The 17,500-nt window shown below is 38.8% G+C and overlaps 1 protein-coding gene and 1 long non-coding RNA gene across 2 annotated transcripts in view; one reads left to right on the top strand and one right to left on the bottom strand.

The window, feature by feature from the left end:
* sp9 (sp9 transcription factor) overlaps nucleotides 1-17,500 on the top strand; it is a 93,271-nt gene that overhangs the window by 37,115 nt on the left and 38,656 nt on the right. The window lies entirely within an intron of this gene.
* LOC307164450 overlaps nucleotides 8,834-17,500 on the bottom strand; it is a 44,649-nt gene continuing 35,982 nt past the window's right edge. Inside the window, exon 4 of the long non-coding RNA XR_013822283.1 lies at nucleotides 8,834-9,035. This is a non-coding gene — a long non-coding RNA (uncharacterized lncRNA). The remainder of the gene's footprint in view (nucleotides 9,036-17,500) is intronic.

A 17,500-nucleotide genomic window follows, 5' to 3' on the forward strand; every position in this document is an offset into this window, starting at 1 on the left:
CGTGGAATTTCCATCTGATACCAGCGCTTTACCGTGGTACCGCCACAAAGACAGAGAGAGACCATCTCTCATAAAGTGTTCATCACAGAATATGTCTCTCTCATAAACATGACAAATACGGGCCTCGTGATGTTTTACGAGCGGAGATGTGCGCAGGGCTGGAGGGAAGAACAGAGCAGGGAAGAGAGAGAGAGAGAGAGAGATGTGTGTTAAAGTCTGCCCGAAACATCACTCGCCCTGCCCGGCTTTGATCTCCCTACCGTAATTACACTCACATCCAAACGAGCATCCAGACTCAGACTTCAAACATGCACATGGACACATTCTCACACACATGCGCTCTCAGGCTCAGCTGTACACACACACACACAATCATAAAGTGCTGCGTAAAGTGGTGAGCTTCAGGGGGAAAGTTAGCTGGAACAGAATGTTTAGTCAGGTAATCTATATTTACTGATTTTACTATTTATTTTAGTCACAAATATAATTTAGTATTACTGATTCGACCTGAATACATTCCAATAAAAGCAATATTTAAGTTATGTATTTAATGTGACAAACCTTAAACCTGCCTTTTGGTATGTTATCAATGGTAAAATCATAAATAAATCGTAAATAATGTTTATAAAAAGAAAGAAATTACAAAATTAGGGTTCCTCTTTAAATATGATGAGCTTAATACAGTATGGCTGCATCCGAAATCACACACTCTCTTGAGTAGGTACTTATTTTGAATAACTAATTATTTCATGACCACTAAAAAGGTGTGTTCTGTATAGTATGAGTGTGTATGAATGTAATCCGGACGCACTAGATCCTCCATGTTGTCATTATCATGTGACCAGCGTCAGTTACGTCACTTCACTGCGATTCACAAATCCTCTCCCGTGACCTCATGGGACAGTAGTGTCCATCGTATACACACTTCAGGATCTCACTGGAAGTAGTTGATCATCCAGGGACTTTTTGCCTCTTTTATGAGTACTGTGAATTCAGACATACTACTTGTCACAAACTGTTTATCACCTTCTATAAGTACGTGATTTCGGATGCAGGTTTTGTGTGTGTGTGTGTGTGTGTGTGTGTGTGTGTGTGTGGTTCAGGAATTCCCCTACAATCTAGGGACAAAGTGTCCCACAAAGATGGCAATATCTGAAATCTTAGTCCTTGTGGGACATTTTTTGGTGTGTGTGTGTATGTGTGTACGAGTGTGTCGAAGCTTGTGGCCATGGCCAATATAATGCATAAACTGACACTTATTTCACAAAATATTTATTTAAAATTCACTCAAATAGATCTGAGTGAAAAAAAAAAAAAGTGGGCCTCATTCATTAAACACAAGCAGAATGAATTTCTGTGTTCTTCTTCAACTCATCACAGCATGATTTACTAAAACAGAAATGCTTTGTACGTACATTTTGGAACAGATAGCCTACAGTTTTGTCTGATTAATGGGCTGATTTCACTACTTCCTTCTCTGCAGGGTACATGCTACTGTTTAGCAGACAAACCTGAGTCTCTCACTGTGATGTGACGATACAAACACACCTGAAACTCCTCATCAACAAACCTCACACTCTCAGCTGCTCTGGGGCTGAAGCCGGCTATGCTGCCGGATCACATTCATTATTGATTTATGATGATCAGACCAGCACAATCTCACAGGAAAACAACTATATTACAAGACGGTGATTTCATGTTAAAACGTACAATGTTGACGCAAGAAAGTCCTTCCCCCTTAACATAGCCGTCACTGGGGTGTGTGCAGATCAGAAATAAAAGGGAACATACAAATTCATACAAATTAGCCACCAAATCGCCAAAATGTGAAATAGTTATGAATTAGCATGAAATTGTGTTGAGAAAAAAACTATTCCCACATCAGGAAGTATAGGTTATGACTGGAATGAAAATACTAGTATGCATACTGAAGAGTGTTTACTGTATTCTGCTGACTGTGTTCATTATGTGAAACAGTATATAGTAGAATTAACATGGTTGAGACTGAAGTGTGCAACAATGTTGGCTTACACTTTATTTTAGGGTGTCTTTGTTACAGTGTAATTATACATTAACTACATGTACTTAAATTAGGGTTTGGTTTAGGATTAGGATTAGTTGCATGTAATTATGCATATAAGTAACTACATTTAACATGTGTAACAAGGACACTGTAAAATAAAGTGTTACCCAATGTTGCCAATTCATTCATTATTTTGGATTTTAATCCAAAAATCAGTTTCAGGAAAAAAGGATTTTTCACACTGAACAAGGCGCTCTTCTGCATACCGCACATTTTGACCAAATGGTGACTTGGATATTACTCTATTCACACACTGTGCAAAGTATCATATTTTCCAGAATGTAAGTCACTTTTTTAACCATTTTAAATACGCTGTGACTTATATAATGCAATTGACGTCAAGCACTTAAAAGTTTATTTGTATAGTGTATTTCACTTTAAATAATTGAATTTAGGTTTGGTGTTTATAATAAATAGCACAATAATTTATTTTTGTTTTATTCTTACATTTTTCATTTCTGTTCTGAATACCGTTAAACTTAAAGTCCCCCTTTAGTCAATAATTGTATCCCTTAAAACTCATCTTTGATCATCAAAATGACATATTTAAAAGTTTTTTTTTTTTATTCTTCATGCCTTAAAATAGCTTGAATGTAACTCTACTTGCCTCATTTAGTATAAGCGGTTCTATGAATATGCAAATGAGCCCCGCCTCCACTCACTCACAGCAATGCACTCATTGACGATCACACGTTGATCTGATTGGTTACAAGGTAGTTCAATTCAATGCAATTCTGACCCCGTGTGACTTATACACTGTAAAATATAATTTGTTGTTTCAACTTAAAAAAGTAAGTGTTCATGCTGCCTTTTAAATATCCAAGTTGTTGCAACTTCACATCAGCACGAACACTTCTTTTTTTTAAGTAAAACATTCAGTGTAGTCAGTGTAGTCAGGTGTGACTTTTTTCCAGAAAATACGATATGCATACTATGAAAATAAAACAAGTAATACAATACTATTCCATTCCAAACACGTCCTTAAACCAGAGCGAAGGCCTAACAGAAAGAGCGTAGCAGAAATGTTGTGTACACTTACAAACATGTGAAAAAAGAACAACATTACAGCTGAATGGCTGAAAGAAAATAAATAATGAATGATCAGGACTTTACAACAGCTCTCTTTCTCTCCAGCTTGTCTTAAAGGCTGAGATTGCGAGTTATCTCGGGGACTTGTGGCGTCTGAGAGGCAGACGCTGCCATTAGCAGCCGGAGAGTGGTGTTTATTGTCCAATTAGAGGCAGGCACATCTACCTGTAATCTCCTCTACAGGTGTGAGCCTCCTCTGGGGCCCCGGCCATGGGAAGCCAGTCATCAGCTGTCAGAGACCAACTCTTTGATCTGCTCATGCCTGGAGCTTCTCCGGCTCTGAGACCTTACCTTTCCGCCACGAGCGCTCAAGGAGATTTATGGCGCTGTGAGACACACACATACAGAGACACAGGCATGAAGATGCCTTCCTGTCGATGACGGATGCTCCTGAAGTCGTGAGTCATGCGATTTATTCGTTTCGTCTGACAGAGACAGAGCTGCGTTCTCCTGCGAGGAGCGTTTGATCAGTCATAAGTAAATCATTTCCTTTAGCTCTCAACACTGCTGCCAGACTGAAAAACAAATATGACAATATAATTTACTAGAGACAGGGTAGTGCTGCTGACATACCAGAGGAGAAAACAAGCATTCCTTGGTCGACTTATGCACCGTGTCTCAATCTGGGTGTAGTTTCGCTACGTCATGAATCAGTAGGACGGTGCAGTGATGACGTAGGTTGGCATCAAAAAACCCGAAAGGATTTTTCCACTGGCTGAAAATAAGCTCTGCGACCAACAAACGTTTACCAGTTTTGTTTGTCACGATAATCTTCACAAATCAACTTTTATGAGGCCTATTAAAATCGGCGGAAACATAAAGCTAAACGGATGCTACAAACGAACTACCCCGCGGTCACATGACTTCAACATCATCTGGCAACTCTTTCAGTCTTTATTAAAAAACATTTTACCTTAAAGTTTGAGTTTGAATAGTTTGCAAGAGCGTGATAAACACGACGAGGCTGTGAAAGTGGACTAGATGAGTATTTGTTCAGCTTGATGATGTTTAGTGTCCCATTTAGTCATTTGTTAGCAACCGCCTTTTCAAGTCAAGTAAAAGCTTTACCAAGGCGAATTACTGATGTATGCACTGATGTTTGGGGGTTTAAATACTCAGGCCGAGTAAACAAGTAAAACAGAACAGGTGTATTAACAACCAAGGTGACTAACTATAACTGTTACACTATGCCTGTCTTTTGGGCTTTTAGTATGAATATGTCAGCCTTACTGTTATCTATAAGCTAGTGTGCTACACAACAAAATGATTCCCATTTAGAAGATATAAGTGTTCAAAACGTACAGTCTCTCACTTCCACCAATATGGATCAAAGATTTTGATGGCATCACTCTGCACTTCAGCTTCTCATCAGATTTTCTGTCCAATCAAATGCTCTCTAGAATCTGAAGCTCCGCCCCCTACATTATAAATAGACGCTGTTCACACATTTACTATTTTCTACATGGTGAATGGCACATAGTGTACTATATAGGGGCTATTGGCTATTTAAAAAAGGGGAGGAGCTGTTCGATATGTCCCGCCCTGTTTTCTTGTTTCAGTGGAAATCACGTCACCACATTGAATAATGCTGCGCGTTTCAAGGCACTTCAGTGGGCCTTTAAATTAAACAAAGCAACCAACATTTCAGTTTATGGTGCTGTTGTAATTGGGGATTTGAGATTTGAGATTTGAAGTGAATACAAAATATGACAGCAAATTATTTTAGAATAAGGTTAGAATTATTGTATTATTATTCCAATCCGCTTCGTCTATTTGACGCGAATGCCCTCTCCAGCACATTGAAGTCTGCCAAGTTAAACATAGACTCAGGATTATCCTTTATGCAAAATGGAAATACTTTCTTGAATTTGTAACATTTAAATCGTTACAAATTCAAATGTCGTTATCCGTTTAGCTCGCCTCTGGCCCGCCTATATCAGATAACCCGATGTGATTGGTGCAGCTCGGATACAGGGGCATATTTAATGAGCATCATTACTTGACGCCAGAGTAACTCGCTGAGCAAATTCAACTTGTGCTCCCGCGAGAACTCTGGATTTCCAGGGTATGAAAACTGAGGTGTCACAATATAATTCGTGCTTATCATCTCTGAACAGTAATGCCCGCTTTGTTTGATTTGATTGGCCATCTGTTAGACCGCTGAAAAATGCTGGTATGAAGGTAACAAGCCACACAGTCCACACTCTGGAGCTCTTTCACAAGGCCCTGTGGATATATGCTGTGTGTAAACAGGTTCATTTACAGTAAAAAGAAGGAATGTCATTCTGCATTAGGTCATCTTTAAGGGAAGTGAGGTTCACTGCCACTTTTTGGACACAGATGAGCCAATCAGAGGAAGATTTGCCTTCCCATTCTTTTTGGAATGATGCATTATGGGTAACTTTGGCTGTGTCAACTAAATGGCTTTGTTTAGAAAGGAATACCAGTGTACTGTTTACCACACACTGTGCAATACTGCCAAAAAATGATTTTTAAGTTAATGTGTGCTACATTGTTGTCGCAATGCAAGGGCTTAATATGTACATATTTAATTCAGGGAGTGACATATTCTGAATTTGCATAATATACTTGTACTACTTTTACTTTTTCTAAAGCAGATATAGAACGAGCGGTATGCTAGAATTCAGCAATAGAGATATTATGTGCTAACTTTTGGCAGTGTGATTACTTCCGGTTCAAGCTCTTTTTACACACTGCATATTTTGGCAAATGTTGGTTATCTGGTGTTTCTATGCACAGAAATTAGCATATTGTACATATTGCAGAAATTGTAATAATAGTATGGTAGAGCCATTCCAAACATGATCCAACATGTGCACCATCTACAATCTGCCACGCTGTGTTCAGTAATGCATTATGGGTAATGTAGTTTATGAATGAGTTTTCTTAAATATCCTGACATGGTTTTCTTGGAAGGTTTCTCTCACATGGTTCTGCTTAAGGCATGTTGTTTCACCAAACAAATAACAGTAACTGTATCTGTGCAACCGCACTGTAAATTATGTGGCTCTCCATTTAAATACTGTGACACTTACATATTACCTTTCAAATTTTGCATGTTGTGTTTTATGGGGTCAGAAACCTCTGGTATTAAAAAGTGTTTAATACAAAATAATTGTGTTACTGAGCTTTCACAATGTACTCAACACTTGGCAATACAATCACTCAAAGACCCACAAAAATCTGAGTTTTAAAAAACAAAATGCTTAACTAATATATTTTGTCAGTCATAAATTCAAATACTGGGATGAAATCAAGCAAATGAAATTAACACAGCATGTTCAAAATATTTTCCCAACTCTTTAAACATCTCCGCAGAAAGTCATCAGAATCCAGACAAAACCAAAAGACTGGAGAAAAACATTTTCATGCTCAAGCAAGATCATTTGCAATGATTCATTGGTGTTTCCCATATGATGTGAATTACTGTGCTGGCTCCCAGTCCTTCAGTCCTTTTTGAGTCTTTTCAAGTTTTTGAGTCTCTTCTGCTCTTTGATATTGTATGGAAATGAGACATTTTAATGGGAAATGAAAACCACATGAGCACACAGCTGTGATGAGATGAGTTTGGGGGCGGGGTTTAGTCTGGTGGGGGCGGGGCTTTTCTGGTGCCACTCTTGACATCATCAGTTTGACCTGCAGTAAGACACTGAGTGAACTACAGCCACTGATGTTGGAGGTCACCAGTCTGTTCTGGGAACAGTGTTGCTTTCAGTCATATTAGGTGAGCATCCGGTGCAGTTAAGCCTCAGGGTGAGACATTGTTGAAGAGGTTATAATGTTAGTAGACTGTTCAGAACGACTTCATGGCATACCTCTAAATTATTTAATACAAATAAAAGCACCAAACATTACACATAAATGCATAAACGAATAACTTATTTTACAGTGTCCTCAATTGTTACATGTTTTACAGATATAAACTATGCATAATTACATGCAACTATAACCAAACCTTAGTCCTAATCCTATAGGAAGTACAGGTAGTTAATTATTTTTACTCAGTAATTGTATAATTACACTGTAACAAGGACACCTTAAAATAAAGTGTAACCAAAACTTATTTCTACTCGTATACGTTAAAGGGAATCTTCATTGTTTTGTATGCTGTTATAATTTTTTTCTCCCTGTGAAACACAAAAGTGCACGTTTACCAAAATGTCCTGGCTGCTCTTTAGCATTACAGTGAAATTATTGATAGTGATCAGTGTCTGTCAAGCTTCAAATGACCAAAAAAATGCTCAATTTGACAAATTATATAATGTAGTCCAATCAGATTGGCCTCTTATTTCAAATTACCGCTGCAATTGTAGAAATGTGACATTAACAATATATACACAGAGAGGATTCATTTATTCAATATTAGTTTCTTTGAGTGGAATTATCTGGAAACGGGGGGGTTAGTGATAAGGTTTGCCTGGTGTGCTGCAAACAGGCTTCTTCATTTCATAAATTAGCATTTTGTTAGGCTACCGATATGACTGGAGTCATTGTCTCATGTGAGTGCTCTTGTGAAAAAGAAGTGTGCTTAATTGTATTAAACGTGCATTTGTAGTGTGCTTCAAATCTTAAAAGTATAATAAAAACTGTACTTGCAGATAATAAAAGGTCACCCAAGTGCACATAAAGAGAATGCACTTTTAAAAAGGGCACTTTGTAATGATGTCAAATTAAAAGGTTTATTTTAAAATACACTTTAAATCATTTTGTTTTAATTATCTTTTGACATGGTTTAAAGAAGTATACTTTTTTTTTGTTGACTATATAAAGCACATATAAAGCACTAATACATGACATACAAGTGTCAATAGAAGTAATTAAGATATTACACATAAAGATGTACTTAAGTCCTCTTAAGAGTGCACTTAAGTTTAACGAGTCTTGAGATCAATCACAATGCAACACATTATGTTTTGAATTTAATGTAAGAGCAATGAGATTTGAGATCTTCAAAAGGAAAAATTGTCAATGAATAATGACTTAAAGTTGTACGGATTTACTTTGTAACACTTTATTGTGATGGTCCCCTTCAGACAATTTGTTGACTAAGTAACTTTGCAACTACATGTAAACTAACTCTCATTAGAGTATTAGTAGACTTCGGCTTAATATCTGCTAACTCTTTATTGTGATGCTCCTCAACAGATATTCTACTGTTTATAAGTATAAGTCAACTTATTCTACTAACCCAAACCTAACAGTCTAATACTCTAATGAGAGTAAGATGACATGTAGGTGCAATGTTACCTATAGTCAACAAAATGTCTAAAGGGGACCATCAAAATAAAGTATAACTGAAAAGAGCAGCTTTTGCTAAACCTTTCATTTTGTGTTCCACGTAAGAAATCAGTCATGCAGGGTTTTGAACACCATGAGGGGTGAGTAAATGTTGAACGAATTGCCCGTTGAACTATCCCTTTATTTATAAAGTTTTAGTAGATCTTCTTCTCGAGATCAAATATTTCGGAACATCTACTTTTTGAGTCATGTGCTCAAACGTTTGTCCTAGTGATTTGAAGGCCACACTAAGACATGCATCTCATCTGATGCGCAGCAGGGAGCATTTATCTAGATTTTAGATCAATATCAACTGACGCAGATGTCATTAATTTTTTCAAAAAAAAAAATACATTAAACAACCCCAGCAAACCCAGCATGCACATTAGCTGCTGATTTGCATAACAGAAGCTTTGCTCAAACTGGAGATTTGGACTTTAAATGTAGATGAAACACGCAACCTGGTGAGGGAAATTAATAATTTTGAGTGTAACATCAAAGGCTGGCGTCTTCTCTGCTCCAGTGGGGACAGCAGCGGCCGCGTCTTCCTTCTGCATGTTACGTCCTGTTTGGGATTAGAGACCAATGAAGAAGAAGCCATTAGAGAAGATGAAAAAGAGTTTAAAAACAGCAGGATGCTGGGTAATTATTTCCTAAATGCACGACATCCTGATGTTGCACTGAACAATGTGGCTCCCTTGCAGTGCGCACAGCACAGGTATGATAGAGATGGCATGCACACTCACTCTCTCTCTCTCTCTCTCTCTTTCTCTCTCTCTCTCTCTCTCTCTCTCTCTCTCTCTCACACACACACACACACAGCCAAACCAGAACATGCATATTCTGTCACACACACACACTTTTTTAAAATGAAAAGCAGATGCTTCACCGCAGAAACACAGTCCTGTGCAAACAACACAAATTCTTGTTATTCTTGTTACAAGTTTACTTATCAGACTACAATATTGTGCTAAAGGATTAGCGTGACAAACTACATTAAGGTTTCAGTGATTATGCAGTGGGGTAAAAGTAGTAAAAATTGGGTAAAACCTTAAAGGGATGCTTCATCCAAAAATAAAAATTCTGTCATTAGTTATTCACATCAGTTATGATTAACGGAAGCTCCAGCATGTTCGCTTGACGTACAAGACCCAGTGAAGTTCATTCGCGTGTTACGCATCACGTTTGAGCTTCTGCAAGAACCAATGAGATTCATTCTCGTGTTACGCATCACGTTTGATCTTCTGCAAGAACCAATGAGGTTCATTCTTGTGTTACGCAACACGTTTGAGCTTCATCAAGAACCAATGAGGTTCATTCTTGTGTTACGCAGCACGTTTGAGCTTCTGCAAGAACCAGTGAAACTCATTCTTGTGTTACGCATCGCGTTTGAGCTTCTGCAAGAACCAGTGAAACTCATTCTTGTGTTACGCATCGCGTTTGAGCTTCTGCAAGAACCAGTGAAACTCATTCTCGTGTTACGCATCACGTTTGATCTTCTGCAAGAACCAATGAGGTTCATTCTCGTGTTACGCATCACATTTGATCTTCTGCAAGAACCAGTGAGGTTCATTCTCGTGTTACGCATCACGTTTGATCTTCTGCAAGAATGAGGTTCATTCTCATGTTACACATCACGTTTGATCTTCTGCAAGAACCAATGAGGTTCATTCTCGTGTTACGCATCACATTTGATCTTCTGCAAGAACCAGTGAGGTTCATTCTCGTGTTACGCATCACGTTTGAGCTTCTGCAAGAACCAATGAGGTTCATTCTCGTGTTACGCATCACGTTTGAGCTTCTGCAAGAACCAATGAGGTTCATTCTCGTGTTACGCATTACGTTGGATATTCTACTAGAACCATTGAGCTTCATTCTTGTGTTACGCATCGCGTTTGATCTTTTGCAAGAACCAATGAGGTTCATTCTCGTGTTACGCATCGCGTTTTATCTTTTGCAAGAACCAATGAGGTTCATTCTCGTGTTACGCATCGCGTTTTATCTTTTGCAAGAACCAATGAGGTTCATTCTCGTGTTACGCATCGCGTTTGAGCTTCTGCAAGAACCAATGAGATTCATTCTTGTGTTACGCAGCACGTTTGAGCTTTTGCAAGAACCAATGAGGTTCATTCTCGTGTTACGCATTACGTTTGATATTCTGCTAGAACCAATGAGATTCATTCTCGTGTTACGCATTACGTTTGATATTCTGCTAGAACCAATGAGGTTCATTCTCGTGTTATGCATCACATTTGAGCTTCATCAAGAACCAATGAGATTCATTCTCTCGTTACGCATCACGTTTGATCTTTTGCAAGAACCAATGAGGTTCATTCTCGTGTTACGCAGCACGTTTGATCTTCTGCAAGAACCAATGAGATTCATTCTTGTGTTACGCACCACGTTTGAGCTTTTGCAAGAACCAATGAGATTCATTCTCGTGTTACGCATTACGTTTGATATTCTGCAAGACCCAATGAGGTTCATTCTCATGTTACGCATCACGTTGGAGCTTCATCAAGAACCAATGAGATTCATTCTCTCGTTACGCATCACGTTTGATCTTTTGCAAGAACCAATGAGGTTCATTCTCGTGTTACGCATCACGTTTGATCTTCTGCAAGAACCAATGAGGTTCATTCTCGTGTTACGCATCACGTTTGAGCTTCTGCAAGAACCAATGAGGTTCATTCTAGTGTTACGCATCACGTTTGATATTCTGCTAGAACCAATGAGGTTCATTCTAGTGTTACGCATCACGTTTGATATTCTGCTAGAACCAATGAGGTTCATTCTAGTGTTACGCATCACGTTTGAGCTTCATCACGAACCAATGAGGTTCATTCTAGTGTTACGCATAACGTTTGATATTCTGCTAGAACCAATGAGGTTCATTCTAGTGTTACGCATCACGTTTGAGCTTCATCACGAACCAATGAGGTTCATTCTAGTGCTACGAATCACGTTTGAACATCATCAAGAACCAATGAGGTTCATTCTAGTGTTACGCATAACGTTTGATATTCTGCTAGAACCAATGAGGTTCATTCTAGTGTTACGCATCACGTTTGAGCTTCATCACGAACCAATGAGGTTCATTCTAGTGCTACGAATCACGTTTGAGCATCATCAAGAACCAATGAGGTTCATTCTAGTGTTACGCATAACGTTTGATATTCTGCTAGAACCAATGAGGTTCATTCTAGTGTTACGCATCACGTTTGATATTCTGCTAGAACCAATGAGGTTCATTCTAGTGCTACGAATCACGTTTGAGCATCATCAAGAACCAATGAGGTTCATTCTTGTGTTACGCAGCACGTTTGATATTCTGCAAGAACCAATGAGATTCATTCTCGTGTTATGCAGAGCGTTTGAGCTTCATCAAGAACCAATGAGGTTCATTCTCGTGTTGCGCATAATATTTGAGCTTCATCAAGGACCAATGAGGTTCATTCTCGTGTTACGCATCGCGTTTGATCTTTTGCAAGAACCAATGAGGATCATTCACGTGCTACGCAGAACGTTTGATATTCTGCAAGAACCAATGAGGTTCATTCTCGTGTTACGCATCGCGTTTGAGCTTCTGCAAGAACCAATGAGATTCATTCTTGTGTTACGCATCGCGTTTGATCTTTTGCAAGAACCAATGAGGATCATTCTCGTGTTATGCAGAACGTTTGATATTCTGCAAGAACCAATGAGGTTCATTCTTGTGTTACGCAGCACGTTTGATATTCTGCAAGAACCAATGAGATTCATTCTTGTGTTACGCAGCACGTTTGATATTCTGCAAGAACCAATGAGATTCATTCTCGTGTTATGCAGAACGTTTGATATTCTGCAAGAACCAATGAGGTTCATTCTCGTGTTACGCAGAACGTTTGAGCTTCAGCAAGAACCATTGAGGTTCATTCTCGTGTTACGCATCGCGTTTGATCTTTTGCAAGAACCAATGAGGATCATTCACGTGCTACGCATCGCGTTTGAGCTTCTGCAAGAACCAATGAGATTCATTCTTGTGTTACGCATCGCGTTTGATCTTTTGCAAGAACCAATGAGGATCATTCACGTGCTACGCATCGCGTTTGAGCTTCTGCAAGAACCAATGAGATTCATTCTCGTGCTACGCATCGCGTTTGAGCTTCTGCAAGAACCAATGAGGATCATTCTCATGTTACGCATCGCGTTTGAGCTTTTGCAAGAACCAGTGAGGTTCATTCTCATGTTACGCATCGCGTTTGAGCTTCTGCAAGAACCAATGAGGTTCATTCTCATGTTAGGCAGCACGTTTGAGCTTCTGCAAGAACCAATGAGGATCATTCTCATGTTACGCATCGCGTTTGAGCTTTTGCAAGAACCAGTGAGGTTCATTCTCATGTTACGCATCGCGTTTGAGCTTCTGCAAGAACCAATGAGGTTCATTCTCATGTTAGGCAGCATGTTTGAGCTTCTGCAAGAACCAATGAGGTTCATTCTCATGTTAGGCAGCACGTTTGAGCTTCTGCAAGAACCAATGAGATTCATTCTCGTGTTACGCATCGCATTTGAGCTTTTGCAAGAACCAATGTGGTTCATTCTCGTGTTACGCATCACGTTTGAGTTTTTGCAAGAACCAATGAGGTTCATTCTCATGTTACGCATCGCGTTTGAGCTTCTGCAAGAACCAATGAGGTTCATTCTCATGTTACGCAGCACGTTTGAGCTTCTGCAAGAACCAATGAGATTCATTCTCGTGTTACGCATCACGTTTGATCTTCTGCAAGAACCAATGAGGTTCATTCTCATGTTACGCATCGCGTTTGATCTTCTGCAAGAACCAATGAGGTTCATTCTCGTGTTACGCAGCACGTTTGAGCTTCTGCAAAAACCAATGAGATTCATTCTCGTGTTACGCATCGCGTTTGAGCTTTTGCAAGAACCAATGAGGTTCATTCTCATGTTACGCAGCACGTTTGAGCTTTTGCAAGAACCAATGAGGTTCATTCTCGTGTTACGCAGCACGTTTGAGCTTCAGCAAGAACCAATGAGATTCATTCTCATGTTACGCAGCACGTTTGAGCTTTTGCAAGAACCAATGAGGTTCATTCTCATGTTACGCAGCACGTTTGAGCTTTTGCAAGAACCAATGAGGTTCATTCTCATGTTACGCATCGCGTTTGAGCTTTTGCAAGAACCAGTGAGGTTCATTCTTGTGTTACACATCGCGTTTGATCTTCTGCAAGAACCAATGAGGTTCATTCCCGTGTTACGCATCACGTTTGATCTTCTGCAAGAACCAATGAAGTTCATTCTCGTGTTACGCAGCACGTTTGAGCTTCAGCAAGAACCAATGAGATTCATTCTCATGTTACGCAGCACGTTTGAGCTTTTGCAAGAACCAATGAGGTTCATTCTCATGTTACGCAGCACGTTTGAGCTTTTGCAAGAACCAATGAGGTTCATTCTCATGTTACGCATCGCGTTTGAGCTTTTGCAAGAACCAGTGAGGTTCATTCTTGTGTTACACATCGCGTTTGATCTTCTGCAAGAACCAGTGAGGTTCATTCTCATGTTACGCAGCACGTTTGAGCTTTTGCAAGAACCAATGAGGTTCATTCTCATGTTACGCATCGCGTTTGATCTTCTGCAAGAACCAATGAGGTTCATTCTTGTGTTACACATCGCGTTTGAGCTTCTGCAAGATCCAATGAGGTTCATTCTTGTGTTACGCATCACGTTTGATCTTCTGCAAGAACCAATGAAGTTCATTCCCGTGTTACGCAGCATGTTTGAGCTTCTGCAAGAACCAATGAGGTTCATTCTCATGTTACGCATCGCGTTTGATCTTCTGCAAGAACCAATGAGGTTCATTCTCGTGTTACACATCGCGTTTGATCTTCTGCAAGAACCAATGAGGTTCATTCTCATGTTATGCATCACGTTTGATCTTTTGCAAGAACCAATGAGGTTCATTCTTGTATTACACATCGCGTTTGAGCTTCTGCAAGAACCAATGAGGTTCATTCTCGTGTTACGCATCGCGTTTGAGCTTCTGCAAGAACCAATGAGATTCATTCTTGTGTTACGCATCGCGTTTGATCTTCTGCAAGAACAAATGAGGTTCATTCTCGTGTTACGCAGAACGTTTGCATCCCTAGCACTCATATTAGTTCAAAGTTAATTAATAGTTTATAAACTATAGTAAATACATTAATAGACTATATACCAATGGTGAGTTATTCAGTTATTGTCACTGTAATTAACAAAGTGTTACTGTCAAATTGGCTCATATGTAAAGAATTATATAATGCTTTAACAACTTATTAAATATAAATAGTTCTCACTTTAGATTAGCACATGGAAAATGAAAAAATGTTGTTAATTACAGTTTTTCTGAATTGCTAAAACACTAAACCAATTTTTCGAATAAATCACCCCTTTCTGTAAAATATTGTTGAACACAACTACAACACATTTGTCATCATTTACACACAATGACTCAAAATTGTTCACACTTATTTCTAATGTTGTGACCAAATCAACTGTACATAATACAAGTCAGTTCAGAGTCCCAAAATTGACTCAAAATGTTGCATTTTACAAATGGTACAATATATGCGGGAGAAGAGGAAGAGTATGTGTGTAAGAGGTGGTGAACAAGGAGGAAGAGGATGAGGAAGAGGGAGAGGGAGAGGAAGAGCAGGTGTGGAGAATGTTGTCCAGGCTGGATCTGCTTTAGGGTTTTTCTCTTCTCCTGCAGAGATTGTCTGTGATGTGGACAAACTCCTCAGACTGACTCAACACGAAGACATGATGCTAAAGCAGAATCAATCTCTCACTGACCTTGATTCTGCAGTTGCACAACTCTTCTGAGTGACTGTAACAATCGTTTTCATTTAGAGTTTTTTACTGTAACCTTTTTGGCTTTTGCAGTTGTGTCACTGTATTTTCACCATATACAGACATTTGATCGGCCTGCTATACAATACCCAGTATTCTATACTTGCAGTGCATATAGCATACAATTTATTCACCTTACTACTGTAAATTGTTGTAAGTAATTGCAAAATTAGTTTACTATGTTAAAACACATCTGTAGTGTTTATAATATTGACTCGCTGTGTGTATGGTCTGAAAGCATTATTTGATTTTGAGCACAGATAAAATGGTTTTGAGGCAATTGTTGGATTTTGCCAGAAGAGTCAGAGGTTCTGTGAATGTGGTTTGAGAATTTGGTTTTGTGTTTGAGGTTTTGAGAGAGTGAGTGATGATTTCAAGAAATGTGTTTCAGAAAAACTGTAAGTGCTTTAATCAAGCCTCTACTGGACATTAATTACATTAGTATTAAGAGTTACTTAAAATGTTTACAAATACATTAAACACAGACACACACACACACACACACACACACACACACACACACACGTTGGGTTTCCATGTTTTATATTCCATAGAAATTATTTTATTATTTTTTTAACTGTACAAACTGTATTCTATCAACTAACAACGTGACCTTATGAGTGTTTGTATGTATTTCATATTGACAGCATTATGTTATTTAATTTTTTTTTTTGTATTTGTAAACGTTTTAAGGAACTCTTAATGCTAATCTAATTAATGTCCAATAAAGGCTGGATTAAAGCACTTAATTAATGACGGTTTCCAATTTTCCGCGACCTAATCTAAAGTGAGAAATATTTACGGTTAATAAATTGTTAACAATGTCTATAAATGTATTAACTACAGTTTATAAACTATAAATGACCTATAATAGTTTGTAAATACTTTATTACTATAAAGTGTTACTTAATTATTTATTTATTTAATTCTTTACTTATTCGTGTACCGTTTTGCATTTCATCATTTTATAAAAGCAATAATCTCAAGAGATTTCAAGTGGGTTGTAGGTATTGCGCCATGTTTAATGCGGTAAAATCTCTGTCCTCTCGTGCTCTATTGCTTCAATAAAGATGTAGAGGCTGTGATGACGCCGCGCTGCAGAAATAAAGCAGGACACATTCAGTCTGTTCTTGTCAACTTAACCTCCCCTTCATAAAAACATTAAAAAAAAAGACCCCTCCTCCAGGCACTCTTCCCCACACTTCACAATCCCTCGCTCCATTTGAAAGGAGGAGAGGATAGAGCGGCTGCCACTGCCTCAATTACACAAAGACTCAGTGACCCCCAACCGGTTACATTCACTCTGCCTGCGGCTTTCTCCGCAGGAATTCAAAAGACCTTTTAGCCATGCGGACCGAACACGGGCCACCCTCTCCTCCCCTCTCTCGCTCGCTCAGATTAATCATGTGTGAAATGGAGGCTGCTAACTGCCGATGTCACAGGTTGAGTTTGTGCCAGGTTGGGCCGACTCTGAACGGTGGCGCTCCGTTAGGCAGGTGTTAATAAAGACTAACGGGTCTGCCGGGGTCAAACATGCTTACATGCATGCACTAACTCGCTGTATTACATGCAAACCCTTCTGGATCAGAGATGTTTGCGTTTTTCCCCTCAGTCTCTGTGACGCACTCTGATCTCCAGTAATTTGCCTGTGAATGCAGAGGTTATGTATTGTTCTGTAATTGGAGGTACCGAAATTAGGCCTGGTGAATGGCGTATTATCACACCCGATTCAGTCATTACTGCATCTGATCACGGCTCACTGGAGATAATATCCACATCACACTTCTCCATCATCTCAAACAGACTCCACTCAAACACGGATTGAACTGATGAATATGAATATCATATCTATAATGCTGCTGTGAATGAAGGGTAAGACTAGATTCGGCAGAGGGACATTTGATTTATCATGCTTCATACTAAGTCATTTTTTTTATCATATTGTTGTGCGGGAGAGACAGCTGAGATATTAAAGAGATCTCATTTTGTTTCTTTCTTGAGGGAAAATGTTATTTCTTAGAAATTGCATAGACTAAATGGACTTAGATGTTTCTCTGATTTTCTTAAATGTCAATAACATTTTAATAATCTGAAGAACTTTACCCACTAAATAACATTTTGTTCAGAGGAAAGTTTCCATAGATGTTA

This window comes from Squalius cephalus (assembly GCF_949319135.1).
Source record: "Squalius cephalus genome assembly, chromosome: 9".
Taxonomy (NCBI): Eukaryota; Metazoa; Chordata; class Actinopteri; order Cypriniformes; family Leuciscidae; genus Squalius; species Squalius cephalus.